This window comes from Varroa jacobsoni, unplaced genomic scaffold (assembly GCF_002532875.2).
Source record: "Varroa jacobsoni isolate VJ856 unplaced genomic scaffold, vjacob_1.0 scaffold_1279, whole genome shotgun sequence".
Taxonomy (NCBI): domain Eukaryota; kingdom Metazoa; phylum Arthropoda; class Arachnida; order Mesostigmata; family Varroidae; genus Varroa; species Varroa jacobsoni.
In genome coordinates this window covers 6,450-12,218 of record NW_019214181.1, presented here as the reverse complement: position 1 = coordinate 12,218, position 5,769 = coordinate 6,450, and the positions used below count along the sequence as shown (strand labels likewise).

Sequence of the window (5,769 nt, the reverse complement as noted above, 5' to 3'; positions counted from 1 at the left end):
CGATTGTTAAGCAACCCTATACTGTCGTTTCGCCTAAATGAAAAGTTGTCTGCTTAGATAATATGCTATCGTTATAACGCTTTTCCAGACGCATATAGCACAACCTGAAAGGAGACTAAATGATTCAAACAGACGTAAAAACTTGAAAACAGCTTGATGGCTATCATACAGCTCCTTTTTCCCGTACGGTAAAGCAAAATCATAGAAAGTGAAAGAAGGAAACTATTTCCGATGGAAAACTTACTCTGGTTTGGCACTTAAAATGAGAAGGAAAACCAAAGTTACTCATTGATGATCCCCCCCCCCCCCCCCCCCATAAAACACTGCATGTAATACACAACAAATAACTGCGAATAAAGTACTTGTTACGCGAATCATCTCCTAGCTGAAATCTAAAATAGACAAACTTGAGAGCTCTTTACGGAAAGCACAATTTTATTAATTAAGCGGTTTACACTAATGGAACGTCTAGACTTTTTTAAACCATAGTCCTAGTTGCATAGTGCAAGACTATAATGACGTCTTGATCATGTTTGGGCGTACTTGTCACGCAATACACGTCAACGATTCGTAGCTTCATATTGTACAATCTTGTCCGTTCAAAGCGAAAACATCGATTGCCATATAGGCAAAAGATAAAAATAGACGAAAGAAGGAACCCTCCATCTTTATATGAGCTAATAATAAAAAACAACGTTTCATTTCAGTCTTTGGTAGAGCTTCACGAGTGTCTTTCAACTTTACTACGAACTGTCCTAATTGTTAGAAGGGTCGAAGGTCAAGCGGTTATTGGCCGATAGTAACGTCCATTGTTTTATTTTTTGTGCAGTATTTTCGCTCATCTATTTGATGTTGTCATACCATCTTTCCTTTTTCATACAGAATTTTTGTCGGGCGTTTAACCATGAGCCATCTATCTGGTTCAGTCTGAGGTTTTGTTCTATTTCTGAACAAGTTGAAGATCAGATTCAAACGTCGAGGTATGAAGCATGTTAGCTATCTGAAATTTCAAATAACATGTAGGTGATTCAGAAAGGAGTAGAGTAAATGCCGAAGGGAAATTGTGCTATCGTATCAGAAAATTGATACTTCAAATAGTAATTTCAAGGAAAGCGTAACAATGCGCTGAATTACATGGTTGTAGCTCTCGATAGGTCCAAGCGTTAAAACAGCCACTCTAAAGATTAGTATATAAACGATGCGCAAACCAATATTTTTAGCTGTATATTGACTGTTTTCTCGAAAATCGTTTCTCTGCAACCTTTCAGCACGCTACAATCTAATACGATTTGGCCGAATATTGGCGCCGTCCATGCAAACGTCGGCCCATTCAGACGCTTACTGTAACCCAGTTTCCTGCCTTAATTTATCCTCTGCTCCGTCCCTTTGACCTTCTAGTCTCTTGCCTACTAGATAAAGAAGAACGGTTTGAGATATATAGGGGCTCGCAGGCTGTCAGCTCTGCATAGCGTGCTTTGGATGGTCGGCCGATATGGTTAAGGCCTTTTAAGGTGCATTCTGAGACAGCTTCGCCGTAGTAACACGATCCCGTTCAGCCACAGGGACATCCAACTACAGGAGGGTATTCGACGAGGCCACCAAACATTGATAGGATAAGAGCAGCCGTGCATAACATCATAGTGACCATGATGAAACACAACAACAATACCTGCATATGATATAGGTTGTAAGAAGGCCATCTGTTGCGGTCTGGCCATCTCTCCCCCATTTGAGTTAAAATACACCTATCATCTGGTTAAACAGAAGGCTACGCATATTGATTCGAAAGAAGGTCGAAAAGTCTCAACCCCGGATAGCACACTGGATTTAAAACGACCCGCAGAATTTCTAATTCTGTTAAGGAAGAATTGTAAAGGAACTGAAAATTGTTTTTCTTTCTTTTTTTTCGAATAAAAATGATCTCGTTGGAAATTTGCCCAATAGAAAAAAATTTATCAATTGAAACTTTTATATTAATTTATTTAATTAATATAAAAGTTTCAATTAATAATTTGGCTATAATGGCCATAACGCAAAGAAATTCTTACTCCTATATAGGTAACCAAGCAAAGCTGTACACTTACCGTTACTAGGTAGATTAATAATAATGTTAGAAACACCTGTACAGAGCAGTTTATTTCCACTGTTAAATATAGCTTACTGATGTTGAATCGATATGTTTACATCGTTCGAGATGCAGATAAGCGCTGGTTGGTTTTAGGTTCATCATTTATCTACAAAAGACCATTAACAGAACGTGTGCTCTGTCCTAAAGTCCACAGGCTTGCAGGCTGAGGTCGTCCCAAAGCGCAAGCTTGAAATGGCTTTAATGGTCGACAATTTTGCATTAGTTTCAATAGAATCCGTGGCTATACACGGAAACTACTGGAGTTTATGATTAGAGATAGGCTTGAAAAGATATTCGCGCTAAACATGCATAACGTACCTTGTGATGTGATTCGTAAGAAAGACATCACCGAACTAACTTTATTATAATAATAAAATTGGCGTCTGGTCATTTAGGTATCTGCTGTAAGATACTGCGGAAGGTCTCAGTGGCTATTTCAAGGTGTACATATCTGCACAATGTTTCCATACGAAAAATAATATTACCACTATGACGAGAGCCTCCGTTGTCTATGTAGCAATCGATGGTAGGCTGTTGTTGTCAGTAACATTGCAATGGTGTCAACAACAAAATTAGTATTCTTAGCACGATACGAAGAACAAGATGGAACCAGCCAGCATGCATTTGCTATTATAAAGCAACTTACATGCATTATAGGTCCATCTTCCATTTCGACTGGTCAGACGGAGAGGGGATTGTCTAACTTCGCCGTATTGGAATTCTGCATATGCGTTACCGCTCATTTGAATGCCTTGACCCCCTCCCCGCGCCCCGTGTAGCCTTTTTGTTGTTTCCAGCTTGACTTCTTTCTTTCGGGTGGCTGGAGTATATATGGATAGTGAGATTCTGCCTTCAACGACCATGTAATTGGCAGCTGCACATACTCCAGTGTTGGAAGTGTCTTAGACATGTGTCAACGAGATCCGCCTGCGCCAGTGTGTCTTGACGATTTCTGAAATATCAGAGCGTTTGTGCCTTATGAGAATACAGCGCGACTGGCTATAGCGTCTCCGCAATGTGTGTTATTTTCAAGAACCACACAGTGTCATCATTGAAGCTCAATCTGTGCCCAACGCAGGTGCACAGGTATGATGAATTACTTCGTATCATGATTCAATAGTATGACAAAATACACACCTTAGATCGAAATCGTAATTACTTTTGATATCTCGAATTATTCCGTCATACATAATATATCAAGTTTCGCGGTTCCATCATATAAACCATAGCGAAATCTTGCTCCATTGATCCGTATCAAGACAACGTACGTTTGCTTGTTGACTCTAACGTGCTGTAGACCTTCAGTTTAACCGTGATCTAACTTCATTGACACTGCAGAAATGCTGTAGACCTTCAGTGCTTTAGAAATCGACTCCACATGATAATTGACCTTCCCTCCTGCCTATCGAAGTTCGCACTTCTGGTTCGTGACTATTTTTTGCTATTAACATATACCTTGGCTGTGATCTATTTTCCGAAACTGTCTGATTTTTTGATCCTGTATTTTTTGTTTTTCAAACAGTTATCGACTGAATCGTACCAAAGAAAAACATAGAAATTTATTCATATATTTAAGACAGTACTTTTTAGCTTATATACAACGCAATGCTTGCTATCCATACCGATCAACAAAAATTGGAACATTTGCACTGGTCAGTTTATTACCCACGATATCCAGGTCGCCGTCCTGACGACATGCGTTCACAGAAGCCTTCTGCTAGGGCAAGCCTTGTGTACCAACTAGGTCCATAATACTGTCAATGTTGCTTACGCTTAGCACTATGTTCAGGGCTGATTCCTCAAGCGGAGCATGATCCGAGACAAGTTGATCAGACATGATAGTTTCTTTGATGACACGAAACGTCTTGTCAACGACGTTTACTAAGTCTAAACAAGTCGTCTGAAAAATACTCTCGAACACCGAAACAACCCCGTCTTCGAGAAGTAGGCCAGCGTTAGTTAGGTAATACTGAAACACGTTGGTTAACGCACTCTGTAGCTCGATCTGTAATGCGAAGTTGATCTGCTTCATGTCTCGCACCGTTTTGGTAAGCAAGCGCAGATGTTCGACGAGGTCATCGAAGGCCATTTTGTCGTAGTCAACCGTTTGTTGTAATTGCTTCCACCGTTCGGGATCGCCGCCCACTTTGCCGAATGCCGCTAAAAACCGTCTTTCCATACCGTCAACTGAGGCGACGTCTTCAATAGCCGCGTTCGTAGCGTTTAAAAACAGCTGAGATTTGTCGACGGCTACGCGGGCCTCAGGGTCGAAAGCGCTTCGTTCGAGAAGGGCTGTGTGGAACTGTCTGACCATAGCGTGGGCTCGCAGTTGCAGGTGGTTACCAAGCTCGCGCAACTTTTTCGTAAATACGACGCCAACTAATGTCTCAATGTGGCGCGCTCGAAATGTAACCATATGGCGAAGCATAACGTTATCCAACTCCTCGATGGCGGGTGGTGATACCTTGTCAAGTTTGGGCACTCTTGGCCGGAGTCCGGGCATACGCTTAGCATGTTTAGATGTCAGGGTTGCCTGAACGGACATCGAGGCACTCGTAAAAACAGCCTAGTCTAGGCTGGAGTGAAAATTCGTCCAATTTCTATAGGTTACAGCGTTGTTGTCTTGTATGGATGTTATAGGGCGCTGAACAGCTGCGATTTCACCAAAGCTCGAACCGATACATTGTCCATAATTAATCTGCCTCAAGATGTCAGCGTTGCCGTATTGATTGAGATACTATGGTACTTCTTTATTAGCTAAAACCTCCTGTCTCTAACAAATTTGAAATTAGAATGAAGATAATAGCTGAGGTAGCTTTCCGCGGTATACCGTACCGATTTTGACTTGAAGTCACATAGTGTTATTATTATTAGATGACTTGATTTAAATAAAGTTTTGACGATCATCTGTAGGCAGTTTGTTCTTCTCAGTTAGCCGGCTGACTCATACAGCTAGTCGAAGAAAAAAAAAACAACAAAAAAAATGAGTATAAGCGAGAGGAATCTTCTATTCATGAAGCCGAGTAGGTCTTGTTGCCTGTGGAAAGCCCAAAACGTTTTCGATCCTTTGCGTGAACACTATGGGCCATCGAACTTACATAACCCATTTGCGATAAGATCCTACAAATATGGCAAACATTATATTCGAGATAGAGTAAACAGGAACAGAGGAGCTGTTCCGATAAAGGACTGGGCGAGTGAAAATAGAAAACTATCCATATAGCAAGTAATTAAGTATTCAGCTTATGCAGCACAAATTCACAAATTGCCTGAGGACACACTTTCCGCAAGTATATTGGCCTTCTATTTTGACGGTTAAAGAAGCCAACACCGGACAATGGCTACCCTATTGGACCTCCTGTAGACCCGTCGTTGTTTTGCTTGGCGACATCACTAACTATCTTATCGTACGGATACAACTGTTAACATTTTGGATATCGAAAGAGATACGGCTGTAAATCGAAAGGTTAAATATTTAGGTTAGGTGTTTGGTAGGTTGACGCGTGCCGTTTCAAAAGATTTAGACTTCGCTAGTTTCATTAATAGTCTCTTGTTGCGTTGTATATTATCACTACTATATTGATGAATCATATGGGGTCACGTTCATAAGTGACTATTCCTGACGATTTAGTCTGCGCCCA

The 5,769-nt window shown here is 40.9% G+C and overlaps 1 long non-coding RNA gene across 1 annotated transcript; it reads right to left on the bottom strand.

Annotated features, from left to right (window-relative positions):
• Positions 1-417: 417 nt before the first annotated feature.
• Positions 418-3,528, bottom strand: LOC111268367 (uncharacterized). Its single transcript, XR_002685168.2, has 3 exons — positions 3,397-3,528; positions 2,775-3,080; positions 418-1,000 (listed from the first exon to the last, which is right to left on the bottom strand). It is a non-coding gene; the product is annotated as an uncharacterized LOC111268367 (long non-coding RNA).
• Positions 3,529-5,769: the final 2,241 nt, after the last annotated feature.